Source organism: Carya illinoinensis, chromosome 7, assembly GCF_018687715.1.
Source record: "Carya illinoinensis cultivar Pawnee chromosome 7, C.illinoinensisPawnee_v1, whole genome shotgun sequence".
Classification (NCBI taxonomy): domain Eukaryota; kingdom Viridiplantae; phylum Streptophyta; class Magnoliopsida; order Fagales; family Juglandaceae; genus Carya; species Carya illinoinensis.
Window position 1 is genome coordinate 11,420,028 of NC_056758.1, and position 25,110 is coordinate 11,445,137.

The following is a 25,110-nucleotide window of genomic DNA, read 5'->3' on the forward strand; positions in this document are numbered from 1 at the left end:
GAGGCTTGAAGGGAATGACATGGTTTAGGCAAACACTTTGGAGTAGGAACTCAAGTCATGCTAAAGAGGGGAATAGTTTTAAATTACTTAGGATACTTGAGGTCTTAGATTCCATAGAGTTTATGAAATGAGTTTATAGGATAGGAGGGTGTAAGTTCAACGAACTACAGGGATAGATTTATGAGAATTTCATTTGAGGTTTGAGGCCCTATAGATTTTAGGAAATAAGTTTATGGGATTTAAGGTGGTAGGTTCAACAAGCATTTGAGGGATTAATTAAATTAGAAGTTTTAGATTTTTTCGACTCCTATTAGCAATTAGATACCAATTGGGGCTTTAGAATTTACAAGCTTTTAAGGCAAATGTTTTAGATTTAAGGTCATCAATGTTGAGGATTTCAGGAAATGAGCCTTATATAGTTTAGGGTTTTACAATTGCAGACTTGACGGACTGATTTGTAATAAGATTTGGGTTTTTAGTTCTACAGACTTAGTATGCTAGCTTAATCTATTCTGGAGGTTGATTAGTTTGTAACCATTAAAATAAGATTGATTAGGGTTGAGTTACTAATATGGCATTTTTTAGGAGAGTATTTCTTTGGGGATTGAAGTTAATGATCTACTTCATATATTTTTCTAAGGATTGAAGATATTGATCTAGTTCAGAAAATGATTGTTTTTAGCTTGAGATTGTAGTGGCAAGTTTAGGATTTGATCAATATCAATTTTTAGGGATAATAGATGGTGCAGATTTATGAAATGATTCTTGTTGATTTTGAGGGTATAGGTCCAGATGATGGAAATGGTAGTGATGGGTCCCTTGCATGTTTGGAGAATTTTTGGTTTTGACTAAGGATGCATGAGATCGACGCTTAGTAGTGGTGAGTGTGTGGATTTTGGAGAGTAGAGGTCCTTGTTTCATTTTAGGCTTGGAAGAAGTGGTTTTGGTAGGTGCTGAAGTGGATTAGATGAGATAGTATTAGATTCAACAGATCTTGGCTTTGAGTTTTGGTGAGTTGATTATAGTGTACAGTTGAAACGTGTTACCCAATGGAATGATGGTTGGCAATAGTTGTTATGATTATCTTCAAGAATTAATTGTGACTTAAGGTTGCATAAGAATTTAAATTTTTGAGACTATAGTTTCCTTCGGAGATTGAGTGTCCAGTTGGGAGAATTGTGGACATTATTATTTAACTTGAAGAAAGATTGTTGGGTCACCATGTGTGGTGTATAAAAAATCTGGGAAGCTGAAGCTTAAGCATCAATGGTGGATAACATAATCAGTTATGTAGTTAATAAAGCATTAGTTTTTGGTGGATTGCCTTCTTTGAGGTTTCATCGTGATGTGCTATTGAAGGAACTAGTTGCGCTAATAATAGAGTTTATGAGAGTGGAAGTAGGTGAGCGAGTTACCAAGAAGGGTTTAATAATGTTGTGGTGAATTCAATGGTAGTTCGTATTGAGTTTAGTCACCGCTAAATTAGATGACATTCAGGATTTAGGTGATGAGCTTTTAAGTGTAGGCTATCAGGTAGAAGTTTACAGGCACTCTTGTTGGTTGGTCGGGAAGGACTAGAGCCTTTTAGGGTTTGTTCTTTATCTTAGATGGAGATTGTGCATTTTTGAGATGATGATACTTGTTTTCAATTTGGGATGTTGAGGTTGATTGGTTTTGGTTTCTGTCAATGATCATGGATGTATTTTGTGGAATATTGATTTTGATTAAGACAACTGGAGCTAATTGAGGAATGAGTGATAATTCATGATTCTGGAAGACAAAGGATTTTGTACCAAAATGTGTTAAGAGTTTTCTAGTTAGCAGCTGTTGAGCTACCTTGTACTCGATGGTGTCATTCTGTGAGGACATAATTTTATTCATGTGGTGAATTATCAGAGTGTGCAGCAGGAGTAGATTATCTTGTGGTATAGACAAGGGTTCAAATTTTGCGCTGATTTTGAGAAATTAGTGGTGACTTGAAATTTTGGGATGATACTTGTAATTGGGGATAATCATTTGTTTGTGCAAATTTTGTTTATTGATGATTAACTTTGGAAGTGGCTACTAGGTTACCAAAGTGTAGTATACAACGAAGGTGTCGTTTGAGGTTACTACAGATTATTGAATGGAGCTATTAATCATTGGGATTCCTTGAGTGTTGTATTTAGGCTTTGTGGGTATGAAAATTTTTGATTACATGGTTGCTCTAGGAGTAATAGACGTGATGTACCACTGGGAGTCTAACACGAGTTGATGGAATTGTGTATATGAGTAGACATGAAAGAGCAGTATCCATATTGTTTGGGTGTTAATGATGGTATGTTTCTCTCAAATATGCGCTAAGTTGTATCCTGTATCTTGCTTTAGCGTTGATGTTTGACCTAGCAAATTTCGAGGACGAGATTTATTTTTAAGGAGATGTAATACCCCGTATTTACATATATTTTTTTTATTGAAGGATTATTTCAATTATTATAATTAGTGATTCTTTTTTTAAAATTAAATGTGATTTTTATGGTATCATTTTATGATTTTTAAGTTATGAAATTATTTTAATGTGCTTTCTTAATATTAATTACTACTCATTATTTAAATTTCTATTTAATTTAAATTACTTTATTGTTGGATTTGCTATTTTATTTTATTTAGTTACCGTATTTTAATTTAATTTATCGTTTTAAATCATGTTCGTTGGATCAGTTTCGAAACCCCAAATTGTGAAGATTGGACCTGATTTCTTTTTCTCTCTCTTCCTTTTTCCCTTTTTCTTTTCTCCTCTTTTTCTTTTCTCTTTTTCTCTTTTTCCTTCTTTCTTTTTCTCTTCTTTCTCCTTTGCTTCCCCAACCCGTGCAGGACTCACCCTTCCTCACTTCGGTTTGTTTCTTTCCCCTTCACCTAGCTCGGTTGTGCGCTGCCCGTGGCCATCACCACCCCTCCCACCTGTTTCCCCACTGGTTGGCAACCAACCCCCTTCAATTTCAGCCCAGCCCATACCGCCATTTGCCCCCACGTGTGCCTCCAAGCAGCGACCCTTTTGTGCTCCAGCGCTATCGTCACTTCAACATTGGCCACCACCTCTTCACCACCGGCCTCCCAGCTACTTAACACACTTCCCTAGCCCCGATCCACCACCGGTGAAGCCTAGCCATTTCACTTTTCGATTTGTGCTTTTTGGCTTTCAATCGCCGGCCACATCGCCACCCATGGCCAACCACCGCTACCATCAACTTTACCAACACCCCTAAACCCTTCTCCAGCCATCCTAAATCTTCGTTTGTCCCCATTCAAACTTAGGTAGTTTGAGAACCATGGCTTTAGCCCAAATTGTACTGTTACGTTGCTTTGCCACTGCCTCTTGCATCTTCTTGATCCTCCAAAAATTATATTATAGCACTGTTAGCATTTTTTGAAATAACCTTTTAAGATTTAAATACATTTTACATTAACAAATCTTTGTCATCTAGTTGGTTGTGCCAGACTGGGTTCAAGGAGTTTGTGGGTCGATTGGATTGGAGAAAGGAGTGTTTGTGTGATTGGTTGATGTTGGGATTTGTTGGTTGTTGGATGTTTGTGTTGTGGCATATACATTGCATAAGTGCACCCATGTTCATGTTTGTAAATTTTCATGTGTAAAATGGTTCTTGAGTGCGTGTGTATCACGACTACAAGCCGAGATTGGGCATTATTTCAGTAGAGCTCCTCTGGTCACTCGGAAGTGTAATATACTGACTAATGTCCCCTGGGGTGTCACTGGGTGCCAACGGGATTGGACGGGATCGTAATACTCTCGTGCCAACTTCGTGGGCCCTTTACTGGCGGGGGCTAGAGGATGCTTAGCCACTAACGCGCTAGGGGCGGAATTGGGCATCTTTGGTTACGAAGTTACACACACGGGGTGTGGCAAAAAGAGCCAAGGTGTGCAGATGGTCCATAGGAGAGATCATGGTGCATATGAGATAATTGGATAGTGGACAATTTTCTTAGAAAATGGCAGTTTTGATAAAAGGATTTATATGGGCCATTTTCTGGGAAAATGATGGATTTCTATGTGGGCCTTTTTAATGGATATGTTTTTGGCCCAAAATGGGATTTTGGTGTGCGTTTGAAAATATTTATTTTCAGGGAAAATCATTTTCGGGTCTCATGCATATTTCATCATATGCACACATATTTGTTGCTGCATGAATATATTTTTATCCCTTGGGCTGTTTGGTTTATTACTTACCTACGGTACCATTTCTTCGTACCATAGATTTTGATGCAAATGAGGATGCAGAGCTTGAGGATGCGGCTTCGCTAGAGAAGTGATAAGTGATCGGAGATCACTTTCTCAAGGGATGTGATTTGTTTCTCGCTTTTGATTATTGCATTTTGGTTTATTTATTTTTTCGTTGGATAATTGTATTACGTTTGAAACTCTTGTATTTAAGTGAAATTATATTTAACAATTCTGGTACTTAGTGGATTGACTTGAACTTATCCATTGCATCTTTTGTCTTACACGTGTTGCATGTGCACACACTTAACACTTGTCGTTGGGGCGTGTGACTCGTGTTGTCATCATCCTGACGCCTTGATTTTCATGTGTCTGTACATGGGAGTTAGGGGCATCACAATTGCTAAAGTTGCCTCTCTATTTGTATCAAATGTATTCAAATTACATGGTATGCCTAAGAGTATTATTTTTTATAGGGGCTCTACATTTATTAGTTCCTTTTGGAAGGAATTTTTCAAACTACAAGAAGTTGTCCTTTCCTATTCTTCTGCTTACCATCCACAGAGTGATGGGCAAGCAAAAGCTGTTAACAAGGTTTTAGAACAATATCTCAGATGCTTTTTAGATGACAAGCCTAGAGAGTGGGTTGATTGGCTATTGTGACGCCCCCAAATCTCACGTACGGACACATAGAAATCGAGACGTCAGGATGATGACAACACGAGTCACCACCCTATCGCCAAGTGCCAAGTGTGTGTACATGCAACAAGTGTGCAATAAAAACACGTAGCGGATAATAAAAGTCTTATAACTAAGTACTAGAATTTTTGTTTAATAAAACCCAATTAAAACATACATGATAATATTACAAGTCTCAAATATTGTTTCAAACCACATTACAAGCCATAAAAACTGATAGAGATAATTTTTAAACATCAAAGACTTCAAGTCAAAACTCTGGCAGAGCCGCCTCCTCGGGCTCAGCCTCCTCCTCTTCCTCCACATCTGCATCAAAGTCTACGGTATCAAAATGGTGCCGCAGGTAAGTAAAGATCCAAATGCCACAAGATGAAAACATATTAAACTCAACAATATGCATGAAAGAATGCTAAATGCACATATCCCATAAAACTATATTTTTCCATGCACGCCAAAATCCCATTTTGGCCCAAATCATATCCTTTAAACAAAACCTTGCTATTATCCTAGATAATGGTCCAAATCAAGAAAACCACAATTTTTCTAGAAAATGGATCACATTAACCTCAAACATAACTTCGCCATTTTTCCAGAAAATGGCCCGTATCCAATATCCAAAACTCGTTCTAATTATCGGATGCACCATGATCTTCCCTAGGGATCATCTGCACACTCTGACTCCTGTGCCACACCATAGATAACGACTATGCATGTGACACCTAAACGAGCGATGCCTAGTCTCGCGCCCAGTGCATACCTGGACTAGGCCATCCTCTTGTCCCCACCAGCCTAGGAACCACGGAGTCGACACGACAGCGTTACCGTATTGTGAGATCCGGTTGTCACCCAGCGACAACCCAGGGAATGTCACTCAGTATTATCCAATCTTGAGTAAGCAGAGGAGCTCCACCGAGATAATACCCCATCCCGACTTGGGGTCGTGATACACACGCACTCGAAAATCCATTTACACAAATAAAACCAGTTTTTCTCAATTTAATACATGCACATGAATGCACCATGCAATTTACACCTCAAGACACAATTCATCCAACAAATAACAATATCAATAATAACAAAAAACTCCGTCCTCAAATCCATCCGAACCCCGACTCCTCGGACTCAATCCGGAATTAACCAACCAGTCAATGAATTTATTGTAAAAGCAATAATATATTTAAACCTAAAATACAGTTTAAAAAATGTTGAGGGAAAAATGAGCGTATTGGCATATTCTTGTAAAAACCTGTGTAAAATAGTGTTGTAACAAGTGTTGTTGCAGAAAGGCTTGAAGATTGGTCAAAGAAGGCGACTTCGCTCGACCCTCGCTCGACGGAGCGCTCGAGCGAACTCAGGCAGATTGCCCCGCTCGACATTCGCTCGATGGAGCGCTCGAGCAAACTCAGGCAGATTCAACCGCTCGACCTTCGCTCGACATACAGCTCGAGCGAACTCAGGCAGATTCAACCGCTCGACCCTCGCTCGACACTGAGCTCGAGCGAACCCAGGCAGAGTGTGTCACTTGGCCCTCGCTCGACACTAAGCTTGAGAGAACTAAGGCAGAGTCGACCGCTCGATACTCGCTCGACAGGTCGCTCAAGCGAACTTTGGCAGATTGTTTCGCTCGACCTTCGCTCGACACTTCACTCGAGCCAATGTTCCAGATCACTAGGGTTTTGAACGCCTCATTTGATGGGAACTACAAATAGAATAGGTTAACTTCTGTTCTTGGTGTGGAGAATCAGAGCAAAAACCCTAAGGGCCTCCAAGAACTTCTTAGAGCAAACTCTCCCCCATTTGTTTGATTCTCTCTTGGATAAAAATTTCTCCACCACAACTCATTCAAAATCAACTCTTACTTGAGTCCATTGAAGTGGACATTTTTGTTGGTCGGAAGAGTCCGGAGCTGCCGTTGATGCAGAGATCGAGAGGTTCTCGTGGGAAGCTATAGGAAGGTCGGAGTTCCGACACTACATGCATGTAGAGATCGAGTGGGTCACTCGTGGTGTTGCAAGCCAAGTTTAGCTACTACAAAGGTTTTGTGAGTGTCTCTAAATTGGTTGTAACAAACTAAAATTTCTATAGTGGATTTGAGGTGGTGTCTTACACCAGGAGTGGTTTTAGATTTTGAAGATGTTCTTCAAATGAGTTTCCACTCCGTGATCAAAATCATGTGTTGATTATTTGTGTTATTTGATTCATTTATTAACTGCTTGTTTGTCTAATTTTCAAAAAGCCATAAAAATTAGATTACACCTATTCACCCCCCTCAAGGTGTAGTGTTGGGTAGAACCACTACTTTTTCAATTGGTATTAGAGCGGGTTCACTCTGCTAGGATTTAGTTCCTGAGTGTGATCCTGCTGTAGTGGTTTAAATGGATAGGTCTCAATCACTCACATCTCCACCATATTTTGATGGAAACAACTATGCTTATTGGAAAGTGAGAATGAGAGCATTCTTGAAATCTGTGGATGAACGAGTATAGGTTTCCATCACAAATGGTTGGACAGAACCAGAGGTTCTTGTTGACGGAGTACGAACTCCCAAAAGTGTAGAAAATTACTCTAGGGATGAAATAAGTGAGTGCGGTTGGAATAGCAAAGGGCTTAATGCGATCTTTATGGCTGTATCCTAGGAAGAATTCAAACGGATATCAATGTGTCAAACTTGCAAGGAAGCTTGGGATATTCTTGAGATTACCCATGAAGGTACCAAGGCTGTAAAGAATTCTAAGCTTCAAATGTTGACTACTAGTTTTGAAGAGTTGAGAATGAAGGATGATGAAACATTTGATGCTTTCTATGCCAAACTAAATGATATCGTCAACTCTCGCTTTAATCTAGGAGATAAAATTCTTGAGAATAGAGTTGTGAGAAAGGTTCTCAGATCTCTTCCTAAGAGATTTCGTCCTAAGGTTACAGCTATTGAGGAAAGCAAAGATGTGGATACTATGAGAATTGAAGAATTGGTGGGCTCCCTCCAAACATATGAACATACTCTTCCAATGGACAAAAAGCATAAGTCCATAGCTCTCAATACTGTTAGAGAGGAGTCAGATGAGTCATCCAATGATTTGGCTATGAGTGACAAAGAAATAGCATTTTATGCTAAGAAATTTAGGAAAATGTTTGTGGCTAGAAATAAAAAGAATCAGAGCCTAGAGAAGAAAAAGTTTGAAAGATACAACAGAGGCTCAAGTTCAGGGAACAAGGATAGAAACTCTGAGAAGCACACTAGAACAAATAGAGATAAGGGTCAGTCCAGTGTGCAGTGTCATGAATGCCATGGTTTTGGACATATTTGCCTGGAATGTCCAAACTACAAAAAGGCAAAAGAAAGAGCAAAGATTGCATCCCTAAGTGAGAGTGAATCAGAGTCAAGTGATTCATCAGGGAACTCTTCCCCAAAAAGAAATCTAAATTACATGGCATTCACTGTCTCGGTAGATAGCAAGAGCCAACACAGTGAAAATGTGTCGAATGATGAGAGCAAGTCTGGAAATGAATCTGAATATGAAGATGAGCTGCAAGAAGTGTATGAGAAGTTATACAAGGAATGTGTCAAATTGAGGAAACTCAACAAAGTGCACATTGAAGAGATAGACTTCATTAAAAGAGAAAATGAAGAGCTTCAAGGCAAATTAACTGAGGCCATTGTTCTAGCAGATCAGTTTAAAATGAAGAAGGTGTTTCTAGAAGATGAGTTAAAAACTCATGAAAGTGAAATAACCTTGCTGAAAGAAAAGCTAAAATCTTTCTCCAGCCGGAAACAAAAGTTGGATGAAATCCTAAGTTTTGGAAAGTCCCCTAGTGACAAGAGTGGACTAGGATATGATGCAGTAAACTCTGAAACTGCAACCACCTCAAAGGTCTCCCACAAAAAGGAGAAGAAGACTGTGTTTGTTTGTGAATCAGCAGTCAATGGAAAGACTAACCCATCTGACAAGGGAAAGAATTCATCTCATGTCCAAATGGGTGTTCGGTCTCATGTGAAACCAAAAACTAGAAATGCAAGACCCATTTGTCATCACTGTGGTAAAACAAGTCATGTTGTAACGGAGTGTTTTAAGCTGAAAAGATACATCGGGTATGAACATGCACCTTCTCAAAGCAAAAGTATGCATCCTCCAAACATGGGTAAACGTCTCATAACTGCTCCTAAGTATACCTTTTCATTCAGGAGACAAAGAGATAACAAAGAAAACTATGTGTGTCATAATTGTGGTAGGGTTGGCCACATCCGACCAAATTGCTATGAGCTTAGGAAGAATCATATGAAAAAATGGAGATAGACAACCAAGAAAAGGACATTTGAATCTTTGGAGTCAAGTCATGGCCTTAACCAGACAGAATGAGATGCTGAATGTCAAGTTAGACCAACTGTCAACTACCAAAAAGGGTGGTTCTCCAAAAGTTAGAAAGATGTGGGTCAGAACTGGAGAAAGAAACACATGTCATGTGGCACACATTGCTCTAAAGACTAGAGACACATATGTGTGGTACCTTGACAGCGGATGCTCACGTCACATGTTAGGTGATAGAAGTTTGTTTAAAACTGTTGAGGAATACAAGTGTGGAACAGTAACTTTTGGAGATGGTGGAAAAGCTGATATAATTGGAAAAAGGTGAAATTGATATACCTGGACTACCCGTCTTGAGGGAAGTACTGTTTGTTGATGGATTAAAAGCAAATCTCCTCAGCATAAGTCAAATGTGTGACAATGGTGCTGAGGTTTGCTTTTCAAGAGAAAAATGCATTGTTTCAGATAATGATGGAAACTGCATGATGCAGGGAACGAGGACATCTGACAATTGTTATGGCATCACTCCTAATTTTCAATATAGTTGCAACAGTGCTAAGAGTGAGGCAACAGACCTGTGGCACCAAAGACTTGGACATGTGAATCATAAAAATCTGTCCAAGATTGCCAAGAAAGATATGGTGATAGGGTTGCCTGAACTGGGTAAAGTGGAGACTCATGTGTGTGGATCATGTCAATTAGGAAAACAAGTCAGAACAGCTCACAAGAAAACTACGGCTATCCTAACTGAACAACCGTTGGAGTTATTGCACATAGATCTTATGGGACCCTCTAGAACTGAAAGCCTGGGGGGGAAAGAGATACATACTGGTAATGGTGGATGACTTCACCAGATATTCATGCGTAGAATTTCTGAGAGAGAAAGCTGAAGCTCCGAATGTGATTAAAATCTTGTGCAAGAAGCTTCAAAATGAGCAAGGAAAGGTAATAGTCAGAATTAGGAGCGATCATGGAAGAGAATTTGACAATTCGAATCTTGAGAGTTTCTGTTATGAAGAGGGCATTAGTCAAGAATTTTTTGCCCCTATCACTCCACAGCAAAATGGAGTGGTCGAAAGAAAGAATAGGGTGATTCAAGAAATGGCTCGAGTCATGATACACAGTAAAAATGTTCCTACCCATTTCTGGGGAGAAGCTGTGAACACAGCATGTCATATTGTGAATAGAGTCTATCCGACACCAAACACTTCCAAAACACCATATGAACTGTAGAAAGGAAAGAAACCAAATGTGAAGTACTTCAAGGTGTTTGGAAGCCAATGCTACATTTTGAGAGACAGGGAAAACTTAGCTAAGTTTGACCCCAAAAGTGATGAAGGGATTTTTCTTGGATACTCTAGAAACAGTCGTGCGTATAGATGCTACAATCTGCACACCAGAACTGTAATAGAATCCATAAATGTGGTAGTGAATGATGTTCCTGAAGAGAAATTGAGTAAAGATGAGCTATCTCACTTACCAAGTGGAACTGAAAGAGAAGATAGTGATGAAGTAAGGGAAAATTTGGAGTCCGCATCAAATGAAAAGATAAAAAGCCAAAAGGAACCTTCTTCAAGAGTAAAGTTGAATCATCCTCAAGAAAATATTATAGGAAACATAGATGAAGGGATGAGACTAAGAAGGAAAGTGATAAATCAATTGGCTCACTCAAGTTACATCTCACAAATTGAGCCAAAAAGGGTCGAAGAAGCTTTAAGTGACGAGAAGTGGTTAAATGCGATGCATGATGAAATAAATCAATTTGTGAGGAACAATGTGTGGTATTTGGTGCCAAGACCAGAAAGTCACAATGTGGTAGGCACAAAATGGATTTTCAAGAATAAGTCTGATGAGAATGGAATCATTGTGCGAAATAAAGCAAGACTGGTTGCTCAAGGGTATGCCCAGATGGAGGGTATAGACTTTGATGAGACTTTCGCTCCGGTTGCCAGACTTGAGTCAATTCGAATTTTGTTGAGCATCGCTTGTCATATGTGCTTCAAGCTCTATCAAATGGATGTCAAGAGTGCTTTTCTAAATGGAGTTCTTCAAGAAGAAGTATATGTTGAACAACCAAAGGGTTTCAAGGATCCAAAATATCCTAGTCATGTCTACAAGCTGAAGAAAGTTCTTTATGGCCTAAAACAGGCTCCCAGAGCTTGGTATGAAAGACTAACTTCCTATTTGGAGAATCACAAGTTTTTGAGAGGAAGTGTGGATAGGACATTATTCATCAGAAAAGCTGGAGAAGACATAACAATTGCTCAAATCTATGTGGATGACATTGTTTTTGGATTTTCCATTGACACTCTAGCTCTTGAGTTTGCTGATGAGATGAAGAATGAATTTGAGATGAGCATGGTAGGTGAACTAACCCTTTTCTTGGGACTCCAAGTAAAACAGTTGAATGATGGGTTATTCATATCTCAATCCAAATATGCAAAAGATCTTATCACAAAATTTGGATTAGATGGCAAGAGCCATGCTAGAACTCCCATGAGCACTAGTGTTAAGCTAAGCGCTAATCTGTCAGGCAAGGATGTTGAGCAATCCTTGTATAGGAGCATGATTGGGAGTTTGTTGTATCTCACTGCAAGTAGACCAGACATTGCCTTTAGTGTTGGGGTGTGTGCTAGATTTCAAGCCAATCCAAAAGAATCACATTTGATAGCTGTCAAACGCATACTTCGTTATGTGAATGAGACTATTAACTATGGGATTTGGTATTCTAGAGACTCTAACACTGAACTTGCAGGCTATTCAGATGCTGATTGGGCAGGTAATGCAGATGATAGGAAAAGCACCTCTGGTGGGTGTTTCTATGTTGGGACGAATTTGGTAGCCTGGATGAGTAAGAAACAAAACTCAATTTCCATGTCCACGGTTGAGGCTGAATACATTGCTGCAGGGAGTTATTGCACGCAATTGTTGTGGATGAAGCAAATGCTATGTGACTATGGCATTGCCCAAGGTGTGATGAGCGTCTATTGTGACAATACCAGTGCTATTAACATTGCAAAACATCATGTCCAACACTCTAGGACCAAGCACATTGACATTAGGCACCATCTCATTCGGGAGCTTGTGGAAACAAAGGTTGTGACTCTTGAGTATGTTCCCACCGAACATCAACTGGCCGACCTTTTTACAAAACCCTTGGATAAGCTTCGTTTTGAACTTCTTAGAAAGGCTATTGGGATTTGTGCTTTGACATAAGTCCTGAAACATGCATAACATGCATTACATGTTTTTCATGCACTTTCATTTTTTTTTTTTTGTTGATGTTTGGGTTGCATATGTTAGTTGTTTAGTTTTATTGTCATTGATTGCTGCCCCTACATGCACTCCATGATTGCGCTATATAATAGTGGGGTTGTTAATTCTAAAATCTAGGTGCATGTATCTTTTGAGATTTGTATCATATACCTATGTTTTACAAAGGTTTGGAACATGAGTATCTCGTGTAATCTGTGACTGGCATCACACACTTCAGTCCAAACTCGGTCAATTGACATTTCACCACTTGTGAGTTTATTAGGGAGGCAATCAAAAGTGGTAGGAAGCTCTATCTTCATACAGAATTGACCACGGGCTAGATGACCTCATCATGGTTCGTTTGTAAAAAAAAAAAAAAAAAAATTGTATCTCAAAAGGAAAAGAAAAAGTGAAGTTGTAATAAAAAAAAAAAAAAGGTGGTGAAAAACAGAATAAGTTTTCTGTTTTCTTGAACATACTGAAACAAGTATTTAAACAGAAAGATTCAGCTCCTAGCAGCATTGGGTTTGACTTTCTGTATCTTGAATGAGCTCCCAAGCACTTATGGTTTCATGTTCAGCCCAACCCCGCTCACGCCTTACGGTTGAAATTTCTTGATTGAGCAAGGACCGCTTTAAACACGCACGTCTATATTACTTGTGATACTTTGTTTTTAACTGCATGTTTTATGGGAATATGATGCTCTTCTACATTTGATATGTACTCTTGGTGTGAAAATTGACATTCCCAATATTTGTCCAAGTCATGTGAGTGTTGTGTACTTCAAAAGTGGGCAAAATGTGATTTTCTGGTGGTCTCGCTCGACCCTCGCTTGACTCCGCTCGAACAAAACCCGCTCGACAGTCGCTCAAGGGTTTTAAGTTCGCTCGAGCGAACGACTGTTATAAAACTCGAGCGCCGTTCGAGCCACTCGAGCAGACTGCTCTGTTTCATGAGATTTTCTTCCACTTTTTCTCAAATTTCTTTGTTTAATCGAGTGTTTTACTTCCGAAATCATCTCCAAATCAAGGTAAAACCCTTTCTCTCGTGTATTTTCATGATTTAGTGATTTTATTTTGGGTATTTCCGTGTAGTTTGAATATGGTGTTTGGATTGGGGGTTTTTGGTTTATTGAGGCTATTGTGTAGCCATTGTTGGTTTTTGAGTGTATTTAGGCAGTTTTTGGAACTCCCATGGGCTTATGCCCGAGTTTCCCACTTGGATGCACTCCAAGTGCTCGATAAAATGCCTAAATGAAGTTTGTATTCTCTTTTTCATCATGCATTGGCATAGCATTGTCCCCATATCTATTTTATGTCTATCCTAGGTATGGGACATCGTTTAACTAGGATTGCATTGGGTTTGAAGGTATTTTGGTTTAGATTGTGGCATTGGCTTGCAAATGGCTTTGCATGTGGGTTGTCATTGCATAAGAGTCATGCACATGGGTTGGCATTAGCATGCATGTTGATCATGCACATGAGTTGGACTAGGCATTTATCATTGTTTTGCAAAATGAAGAGCGGCATAGGGCATGCACCAAGTCTTACATTGTCGGGTGGCATTGTTGTGTCAGCATGCATACATTCATCACGTCTTCACATTGCCTTAGCCTTGTCTAACGTCGTTGACTCTATCTACAGCTGAAACCATGTCTCGACGAGTTCATCCTCTCCAAAACCCCCCTACACCCGCTCAAGCTCACTTCCATAGTGCCAGAGCTCAGGAGTTATATTCTCAGAACTTCTCGCATCGTACTCCCATAGTCGAGCGTGAAGTGGCCTTAGGTGAGCTTACCGAGACTATCATTCTCCGTATTTTTGAGTCTCGTCAGTGGCAGGCATTAACCACTGGTCATCCCACACCTTCTGTGGAGTTGGTTAGGGAGTTTTACTCCAATATTCATGACGTGTCTGTTGATAACTCGTTTGAAGTCAGTCTCAGGAACGTTGTTTTTCGAGTAACTCCGAGCATGATAGCGACTCTGCTAAATGCCCCTTGTGTGTCCTATCCTGAGTTTCCCTACTCACGGACATCTCCTCCCAGTCCACAAGTCATTGCTAGTTGTCTTTGTGGTCGACCTAGTAGTTGGGAAGGGACAACCCCTATTTCAACTGCTCATTTTACGCCTGATCACCTCATTCTCAGTAGGATTGTTCTTACGAACTTAGATCCTACTGGTCATAATAGTGATGTGGGTCTTGACCATGCCCTTCTGCTGTATGCCTTGATCAATGGTGTCTCCATTGATCTAGGAAGTCTTTTGTGTCGGGTTATTGTTGAGGCGTATCGGTCCTCCAAAACACGGACTGGTTTGCCCTTACCGTGTTTAATCACCCGACTAGCTCTCTCCCAATCTGTTGCTTTCCATCCTCAGGAGCCTAGAATTGCACTTAAGGCTCCTATTGGTCGTAGGACCGTCCAGCTGAGTCGTGCTCACACAACTCCACACCCTCTCCGTGTTGAGCATCCTCCCGCTCCCTCCTCTCAGCCTTCGAGCTCCCGACCATTTAGTTCTCAGCCGTCTACCTTAGCCCCATCCAGCTCTCAGCCATCTTCCTCAGCCCCCGGTTCGTTGGAGCCCAGTCTTCAGCAGGTACTTGAGTATCTAGCTCGCCTTGACGCCCGGTTCGACAGCCTTGAGGTAAAAGTTGATAACCTGCAACAACTTGTGACTCAACGCTTCAACGACATCGAGAGTCAGCTCAATGAAGATGATAAGGATGCCGATGGTGATGATTGAGACCCTTGGCCTCTTGTGACAAAAAGGGGAAGATATTGTTGAGGGGGAGTAGTACAATAGTATTAACTCAGGGGGAGTGTTACTTGTACTAACATTTTTTTTGGGGGAACAGCAGCTTTTGGTTATGTCTGTTGAATTATATCTCTTGTTAGCTGCTGTTGTTTGACTAATGTTTCTTTGAACTCAATCTCTGATTTGTTGCTTAATGAAATATTTCTTTTCTTGACATGATTGTTCATGAATTATGATTTGGGAATTGCAAATATGTTTTTGTGCATATGTGAATGGGTATGTTTAACTGTTTGCTAAGCGTGTGCAGAAATATTTCAACATGTTCAAGAATGTGGATCTAGTTAGGTTTGCTAGGATTAAGTCATATGTATAGGTTAGAGGTTTTGTCACAGAAATGCCAAAGGGGGAGATTGTTGAGGGAAAAATGAGCGTATTGGCATATTCTTGTGAAAACCTGTGTAAAATAGTGTTGTAACAAGTGTTGTTGCGGAAAGGCTTGAAGATTGGTCAAAGAAGGCGACTTCGCTCGACCCTAGCTCGACGGAGTGCTCGAGCGAACTCAGGCAGATTGCCCCGCTCGACATTCGCTCGACGGAGCGCTCGAGCGAACTCAGGCAGATTCAACCGCTCGACCTTCGCTCGACATACAGCTCGAGCGAACTCAAGCAGATTCAACCGCTCGACCCTCGTTCGACATACAGCTCAAGCGAACTCAGGCAGATTCAACCGCTCGACCCTCGCTCGACACTGAGCTCGAGCGAACCCAAGCAGAGTGTGTCGCTCGACCCTCGCTCGACACTGAGTTCGAGCGAACTCAGGTAGAGTCGACCGCTCAATACTCGCTCGACAGGTCGCTCGAGCGAACTTTGGCAGATTGTTTCGCTCGAGCCAATGTTCCAGATCACTAGGGTTTTGAACGCCTCATTTGATGGGAACTATAAATAGAACAGGTTAACTTCTGTTCTTGGTGTGGAGAATCAGAGCAAAAACCCTAAGGGCCTCCAAGAACTTCTTAGAGCAAACTCTCCCCCATTTGTTTGATTCTCTCTTGGATAAACATTTCTCCACCACAACTCATTCAAAATCACCTCTTACTTGAGTCCATTGAAGTGGACATTTTTGTTGGCCGGAAGAGTCCGGAGCTGCCGTTGATGCAGAGATCGAGAGGTTCTCGTGGGAAGCTATAGGAAGGTCGGAGTTCCGACACTACATGCGTGTAGAGATCGAGTGGGTCACTCGTGGTGTTGCAAGCCAAGTTTAGCTACTACAAAGGTTTTGTGAGTGTCTCTAAATTGGTTGTAACAAACTAAAATTTCTATAGTGGATTTGAGGTGGTGGCTTACACCCGGAGTGGTTTTAGATTTTGAAGATGTTCTTCAAATGAGTTTCCACTCCGTGATCAAAATCATGTATTGATTATTTGTGTTATTTGATTCATTTATTAACTGCTTGTTTGTCTAATTTTCAAAAAGTCATAAAAATTAGATTACACCTATTCACCCCCCCTCTAGGTGTAGTGTTGGGTAGAACCACTGCTTTTTCAAAAAATACTTACAGCGCTATATGATAATTTTTGAAGGATCAAGGAGCTGCAAACGGCGGAGAAAAAAGCAACGTAACAGTGTAAAATACACTGTGGCCGTGGGTTGTAAAATACCCACTTTCGAACAGGGACAAACCAAGACTTGAAATTGATGGGGAATGGATTAGAGATGTTTATGAAACTAATAGAAGTGAAATTTGGCCATGTGTGGCGGTGGAAATGGCGGTGGAAGCGAAAAAAATGAAAAAACGGAGTTGAGCTCGTGGGAGCTGCTCCAGCAACGGATCGAAGCCGGAAATGGGTGGTTTAGGATGGCAAGAGGTAGGTGATGAAGTTGTGAAGAGATGGTGGCCGGAGGTGGAACGACGGCAACAAAAATGCACAAAAACCGTGCAGCTTGGAGGGGCTCTCGGCAGCAAACGGCGGCTCGGATGGAGGTGAAACTTGGTGGGGAGGTTCACCGGTCGAAGGGGAAGAGAACTGGGTCGGTGTTGTAGGCCACGATGGCCGAACATGAGGTCCAATCCTCACCTCCAGAATCCAAAAACTGATCCGACGAAAAAAATTTTAAAAACTATAAAACAACTAAATTAGTTTAAACACCACATCAAACTAAAATATAATAAATAACTAGTAAAACTAAGAACATAAATTTAAATCCAAAAACAAACTAAAATAAATTACACAGCAATCTAAATTTAAAACGATAATTAATATAAAGAAACCTTCACAAAACAAATATTACAACTAAATAAATCCAATTAAAATACAATAAATTAAAATAAAAGAACTAATATTTTAATTAAATTAAAACACTCCTTCAGTGAAAATACACGTAAAAACGAAGTATCACAACTACCACTTTCTGAATGGTGGTATAATACTATGACTCATTCTTTTACAAAGATGACGCCTTCTGAGGTGGTATATGGGGTACCTCCCACCAAGGTGCAAGCTTATGCTCTAAGACTGACTGATAATCAAGAAGTGGAGGAAAATCTTAAGACAAGAAAGCATATCTTAAAATTGTTGAAGACTAATCTAGTGGCTAGCTAAGAGAGGATGAAGATATTTTATGATAGACACAGAATTGAGAGGGAGTTCAAAGAGGGTGATTGGGTTTATTTGTGATTACAACCCTACAAACAACACTCAGAAGCTTTGAGGAAGAATTGAAAACTATCTCTGAGGTTTTATGGCCATTCTTAGTCACTTAAAGAGTTGGGAAGTTGGCATACAAACTTGAATTACCATCATCTGCTCGTATCCATCTTGCATTCCATGTATCATGTCTAAAGAAAAAATTGGGTCATAATATATCACCATTGACTACTTTGCCACCTACTGATTTATATGGAGACATGAGACTTGAGCCTGAACAGATTCTAATACACCATAGTAGACAGGTCAATAATCGAGCACTTGTGGAAGGATTAGTGAAGTGGCAGGGTATGAATGACGAAGCAGCCACATGGGAACCATATTGGAAGTTGAGAGATGAGTTTCCTCACCTTGTGAGCAAGGTGTTGTGAAGGAGAGGGGTATTTCATAGGCTAAAGTCATGAGAGATGACTGAAGATTGTAGTGAAGGTTTGTGCAGAAGCATGGAATCTGAGAAGGGCTTGACAGTTAAATTCATTGATGAAGAAACATAGTGTTTAAATAGGTAGGTGTGGTGCCTGCATTGTCGTTTGGTTAAGTAGCACGTTGTCGTTTCATTACTTTATGTTGTAATATTTTAGATAGAATATAAAATGCAACATTTTGTAATTCATTTCTTACTAAATCTGTATGATTTCGTTACTGAGGAAGTCTATAAAAAGGGGGGAAAATGATGGGAAAGATATCAGAAAGTTTATACAATTTCTTCTTTTTCTTTGTTTGCTTCTCTTATTTTTCTCTATTTCTGGAGATCGACTTCTCAAATTAGTCAAGTTTACTGGGTATGTGACAGAGAGAGGCACCTACAGGATGAGGTGAGGCTGTGAGGAAGGAGGGGCTAGTCACCGGTGATGTGCAATGATGATGACAACGACGGCGATGGCTAGTGTGTAGTGAGGTGTTAGGGATGACAGGTTTGGGGGTTTTGGCTAGGGGAGAGAAGGGCGGAAGAGAAAGAGAGAATAAAGGAAAAGATGGAGGGAAGTAGGGTTTTGGGGGAACTAATCTAGTCCCTACATCTTGGGGTTCCTAACCTAGATCCAACGGTAGATATAAAATATGGAGAAATAAACTAAGTAAATAATAGGAAAATTGAATAGAAATGCAATGGGACTAAATTTAAAATCCTACTTATATTCTTGATCTAAAAATGATCATTTTCATCATAAAATAAAATGATGAGTTTAGTAAATATTTCATAGGAGAAATAAAATAATTTAAATAAGTAGAGTTTTTAACATACAATGAAATAATGAATCTTGAATAACAATAGTGAAGAAATAAAAACATTTAAATAAAATGATTTTAAAAAAATTATATTATTTCCATAGCTCTAAAATATAAAGAGACTTACTTGAAAATTAGGCTTGGTTTAATAATACTAAAAATACCCCTTTCAAAATAAGTTTTGGACTCATAAAAATACTTAGAAGATTTTAAAACACTTGGCTCCATTTAAAAATCATCTACTAATTTAAAAACAAAGCTTTGAGATTTAAAATGTAAAGGTGAGACTTGTGACCAATTGAGAGGAAAAGCAGTGATTGGTCAGATTATCATTTAAAACTAATTAACAATACCAGAAATATTTAAACACATCACAATGTCAATATCCAATCTTTATATGAAATTCAAAACACAACAAGTTAACAACTTGAGAAAAAGTCTCAATCCTCTATTGGTGCTGGATCTCCATGCTCAGAACCGCCACCATAAACTTCCTCTACATCAAAATCTACAATATAGAGGAGCTGACCAGTAGTTGGCCTACCACTATGAGATTTTACAAAATCTCAATAAGTTGCACTAAGACTAACACAAAAAAAATATATGCCAGTGGAATTCAAAATAATGCAACAATTTATACAAGGAAAATAAATAATTTGGCATTTCACATTTAACCAAAAAGCAGTTAGTTTCACCCAAAAAGTTCCCGCATAACAATTTCAAGTATTCAACCAAAATATTTTCCATGAAAGTTGATGAACATAGTATGATAGTAAGAATTCCAGAAAACAATTATAAAACATAAAACATGCCAATAATAAATATTGAGCAAATAATTACATGACGGAGAGGAATGTAAAAACAAATACATGGTGAGAAACAGTATACCTGGGGACATTTCCAGTCACTATTCATAAGCTGTAATCTAGAACAAGGGAGGGAATTTTCATCTCACATTCACAAGTTGGAAACCAATGCAAAAGTGGAGAAATTCCCAGCACCCCCTTGTGATTGAAAAACAGCGTGAATGAGGGTAAAATCCCCATGTCACAATGTAATATCAGTAGTAATTAAAAAAAAGGACATAAAACCCTAGTTATGCAACAGAAATAAACAAGTGGATAGTCAATAAAGGTTCTACTAGAAAAAACCATGTAAAATCACAATTTTACTCGGTTCTTAACCACAACAAAGAACTCCAAAAATAATTGTAACGCCCTACAAGGCTCTCAACTACAGAACAAGTACACAAATCATCACATCACTTCACACAGCCCTTAGCTACATCACATAAGTACACAAATCATCCCAACACTTAAAACGACACTTGTCCACATTGCAATAATACATAGTTCACAATTTTCATCACTATTTTCAAGGTTGAGCCATATGTAACAGTTGTTTTAAAACAAAGTGCGGCGGAGATAGGGAGGGAGAAAGAGAGAAAATGCAAGGGAGAGAGAGTGAGGTAGACAGAGACTAAAAGAGTGAGAAACCCACTGTCGTCAGCCGATCATGAACGGAGGCAAACTAAGAGTGATTGAATTTAGGTTTCTGAACCCAAATGTTGTGAGCCTTGAGACTGAGAGAAGGGGAAGGATAGGCAACACTTACCACAACCTGAGGTTGAACAATGGATGATAGAAAACTGCGACAAAGGATGGTGGTGATGCCAAAATAGAGGGAGACAACAAAAGAGAGTGGCAGTGGCTTGTTGCATCCAACGAAAATAGAATTTACAATAGAGAGAGAGAGAGAGAGAGAGAGAGAGAGAGAGAGAGAGAGAGGATGACAATGAGAGAGTGAGAGGGTGGTGGAGGAGAGGACTTAGCAGTGGCTGTGTGTGACATCGTGCATGACAGTGGGAGCAAGCCTTGGCTTGCGGCAATGTAAAGGGAGATAGACAGAATGAATAGAATAGCTAGAGAGAGGGAGACAGACTCGTCGTGAGCAAGGGGAAAAGGAGGAAACCAAACCAAAGGTGGGGTCAAAACAGTGCGTTGCACCTCTTCCTCAATGGGTGGGGTGTAATAGCCCTCTAAAAATTCAATAGAGGAATATCTTTAGGTTTTAGGAACCTCGTGAAATCTCAAAATTAAGTTTTCACAAATTGACCAAATAGTAGGTTTTAGTCGTCAGCATAGTCACTATTGCCAGTCATGATGGTGCCAGAAGCCTGATTTTATTTATTTGAGGAACCTAGAAGCATTAGAATGAGAAACGGTCCACACCATTAGTCTCAGATGATTATTTAGGATTTTATGGTGCAATAAAATAATTTTTAATTTTTAGAATAATGCTAATTTTAAAACGAGTTTTTCAAGGCATTTCGGAGTAAAATTTTGATTAAAAAAAAAAAGATTCGCACTTTGAGGTTAGTATTATTATTTAGAATTTTACAATGCAAAGTTTATTTTTCACGTTTTTAGATTGAATAGTAGCCTCAGTGTTAGCACCTAGACCAGTGTTTTCAAAATCATAGTATGGAATATCCAAACTAGATTAGAAAAGTTTTATTTGGTCACTTGGCAAGATCATAACCACAATTAGTGATTAGTATTGGATACATGGCACAAAAAGTAACCATGAGATGAAAGTGTGAAGGAAATCAAGATTTGTGATCATGTCATCTAAGCAAAACCCTATTCTATCCAACCATTCATTTTGTGTCAAACCAAAGAGGGTTTCAAAAATCCTCAGAACTAACAAAAATCCTTAGATCCTTAAATCCTTTCCAATAGTTTGTTGTACCTATATCCTTAGATCTGACAAAAATCATTTCCTAGAGTTTGCACAATCTATAACCTTAAATCTAATAAGAATAATTACGTAAGATCTGTCGAACCTATAAAACAGATTTGATAATAATAACTTTCTAAACTAAGCACAATCCATATCTTTATATTTGGTACAATCATTTTTGAAAGTTTGCATAATCGTTTCCTAACATCTCCAAATTTATAACTTAGACTTGATCAAAACCCATGTCCTAGTAGATCGTGTGCAATTAAAATTTGAAACAAAAATAAATGGAAAGACATTAAATTTAAATAGCAATACCATAGTATGTTTAAATTTCATCACTAAAAATTATCCATAAGTCACGTGTGTCAACCCATAAGCCACATAAAATTATATTCATCCATGCTAATTTCAAAGAGTCAACAACACTTAATTACAATATGGGACTTAGACCAACACTAAAAAATACTTGCTAGTGGAAATGAAAATTATGCAACAATTTATACAAGGTAAAATCATAATTTGGCATTTCAGATTTAACCAAAATTTAAACATAACCAAATAGCAGTCAATTTCACTGAAAATGTTACCGCACAATAATTTCAAGTATTCAACCAAAATATTTTCCACCGAAATTGATACACACCAAATTCTCCTTTTACCTCCTTACTTATACTTTCTCCACCATATTCCATCGTACACTAGCTATAGATTTTGATGAAGATGTTTGAGATGAAATTTCTTACAAAGGAGAATGCAGTCTAGTTGGGAAAGTGTGCAGGGATAGAACTATAAGTAAGGAGGTGATGGAGAGCATGATGAAGAAAGTATGGAGCATAAGAATGCCCACAAAGTTTCTAGAAGTAGATACGAATGTATTTACAATAACTTTTTCTAATCCAGCAGATAAACAACATGTTTGGAGTGGAAGACCATGGTTATTTGATTATCATCTATTTGTTTTAAAACCCTTTGATGAAGATACACCACCATAGAAGTTGAGGTTCATGCAGGAGCATTTTTGCGTTCAGATGCATAATATGCCACTATCTAGTTTGAATGAGGATAGAGGGATACATATAGGTAATACCTTCGGCATGGTGGAGGAGGTGGATGTGAAGAAGGATGGGAGTGGATGGGGAAGATATTTGAGGGTTTTGATTTCTATAGATTTATCAAAACCTCTAGCCAGAGGTAGAAATATCAATGTGAAAGGGGACAAGCTCTAGATCCCTATAAGGTATGAAAAGTTGCCTAGATTTTTTTTTCTTATGGATGTTTAATTCATGATAAGAAAGGTTATAAAAGTAAAAGTGATGAGGCTGATCAATATATGGTATGGCTAAGAGCAAATTTGAAAATAGGAGTAAAAATAAAAAATGATGGGGAGGTAGTAAACTTGAAAAAGAGTAATAAGGGAAGGAGGGGATGGTCTATACAAGGTGAGGGAGAGGATGCAGTAAATAAAAAGTTGAGAAAAAAATAGTAAGTGAAAAAATAGTTACTGAGAAGGGAAGGCGGGTTAGTAAGGCTGAGTCTGAGGAAGCACATGAAGGGGTAAATAGAAGGAAGGGAGATTAAATGATAAAGTGGTGAATAATAAACGAGCAGAAGGAGTGAGGGAAATAACTACTAAAGAGGAAGTAGAGAGGGAGGGGATAGGGAATGAAGAAGGAATTATTACTAAGGTGGAGGAGCAGAGGGAAGATCTGAATGAAACAATTAAGGAGCTAAGAATCAAAAGAGCTCTATTGAAGGGTGAATGGAAGAGAAGGGCTAGAGAAAAAGGGAAGAAAATAGTCAGCATTGGTGAATGTTATATTAAAAAAAGAAGTTTTGATGGGGAGGAAAACAAATTGAAAGAAAGCATGGTGGAGGTTGTTCAACAGTCCCACCATTCATAATGAAAACCCTTAGTTTGAACTGTCGAAGGCTTGGGAACCATTGGACAACTCAAAACCTTTGCCTTATGGTGAAGGAAAATGACCCAGATATGATTTTTCTTTTTTCTTATGGAAACCAAGTTGAGAAGTGAGAAGTGTGTGAGAATGAAAAGAAGAGGCTTAACTATGAGGGATGTTTTATGGTGGAGCCAATGGGAAAGAAGGGAGGACTAGCTCTTTGGTGGAATGGTGCAGTGAAGGTTGAAATACTAAATTATACATAGTGGCATATTAGTGCTTGGATTTCAGAAGAGTGTGGAGATGAAAGGTGGTTGATGATAGGATTTTATGGCCAACCCGAGACTAGTAGAAGAGAATAAGCTTGGAACTTGTTAAAGTCTTTGAAACCAAGTGCTAATCAAGGGTGTTGTGTATCAAAGGATTTTAATAATATTATCTCTAATGATGAGAAAATGGGAGGTAAGCCAAGATCAAAGAGATAGATGGAAATTTTTAGTACAACATTAGAAGAGGAGAATTTTCTTGATCTCGGGTTGAGAGGGAAAAATGAAGCAACAAGCATGAAGATGAGACCATCACTAAAGAAAGGTTAGATAGGGCAGTGGCTAATCCAAACTGGGCATAAAAATTTAATCATTATTAAGGGTGGAAGTGCTGACTAGTAGAAGCTCAGATCACAGGCCAATCATGTCGACAATAAAGAAGAGAGGTAGAAAGATATGGAAGAGGAAGAAAGTCTTTAGATATAAGGCAAGCTGGGCCAAAGAGGAGGGTTATAAGGGTGTTCTTAAAGGGGCTTGGCAAAATATGCAAAGGGAGCTTCATGCTCAAAAGATTTAGGTTAAACTGGAAAGATGTAAGGGAGCCTTTCTAAGGTGGAGTAAGTAGATTAATTCAAATAGAATTCAAGAAATAAAAGAGAAAACTGGGTTGCTAAAAAAGCTTCAAGATGAAGAGAGTAAACACAACTTTAAAGAAATCAAAAGACTGTAGAAGAAGCTAGGGGCAATGCTTGAGAAGGAGGATCTAAAATGGAAACAAAGAGTAAAAGAAACTGGTATGCAATAAGGAACATAAACACTAAATCTTTTCATGCTTGTGTATCTCAGAGAAGAAGGAAAAATGTGGTTAAACAAGTTATGGATGATCATAAAAAGCTATTTAATAATCAAGAAGAAATTGAGGGAGCATTCAACAATTATCTTGAGAAACTATTTATCTCGGTAAGACCAAGTTCAGAAGATATTAAAGGTTGCGTGCAATAGGTGGAGACTTGATTTACAAGTGAAATGAATGAGAAATTGGTT